The sequence below is a fragment of the Arachis hypogaea genome, chromosome 1, assembly GCF_003086295.3.
Source record: "Arachis hypogaea cultivar Tifrunner chromosome 1, arahy.Tifrunner.gnm2.J5K5, whole genome shotgun sequence".
Lineage (NCBI taxonomy): Eukaryota > Viridiplantae > Streptophyta > Magnoliopsida > Fabales > Fabaceae > Arachis > Arachis hypogaea.
This window is the reverse complement of record NC_092036.1, coordinates 5,919,246-5,920,121: the sequence shown is the minus strand read 5'-3', so window position 1 is coordinate 5,920,121 and position 876 is coordinate 5,919,246.

Sequence of the window (876 nt, the reverse complement as noted above, 5' to 3'; positions counted from 1 at the left end):
AATATTTGAGAATAAAAATTATAATTAATATAAAAAATAATGTTTAATTAATTAATAATACGTACAATAAAAATTAACTAATATTAATTAATTAAAAATTAATTTTTTATATTAATTATAATTTTTTATTGTACGTACTATTTTATTCAAATTGCCAATCATAGGGCAACAAATGACATCTAAAGTTTTGGGGGAAAATAATTTAGGTGGGTATCTGATCTGCTCTTTTTCATTTGGTTATAGGTTCATGAATATGAGGTTATATATTCGTGTAAAATCAACTCCACCTTTTAATCAATCAAAATTAGATAGTCCAGCATAATCTTTTTCACCAATATGAATGCCTTTTCTAAATTCAGAATGTCTGTTCCAATCATATACTAAAAAGTGGCATTGGTTGTTATGACTTGCAAGAAGTGTTGGTTGAATTACTGAAATAGCAAGCTAACCGCAACGAACACATAGATTGCCTTTCACTTTTTAGATTAGTTATATACAATCTTTTTTTTTATTGAATAACTTAACATATGTTAGTTAATGTATGATATATATTAAAAATTTTAAAAAATATGCTTGTTTAATTTCTTGATAATTAAAACTTTTGAAACTTTAACAAATAATAATAAATATTTTAAAATGTTTCTTTCTAAAACTTATTATATAAAAATGAAAAAAACTTGACATTTGGAAACTAGTAGACATGTAAGCCAATACTATTACTGAAGCTTCTCTGGATTTGACAGATGACTTCAATTATTATTTGTTCCATTTTCTTTTTCTCCTTTTTCCATGTATGCAACTTTTTTTCTTTTTGTTAATCTTTTGCTTTGATGAAGAGAGTATATATACGAGTTAAGCTCAAAGCTAAGCCTAGTA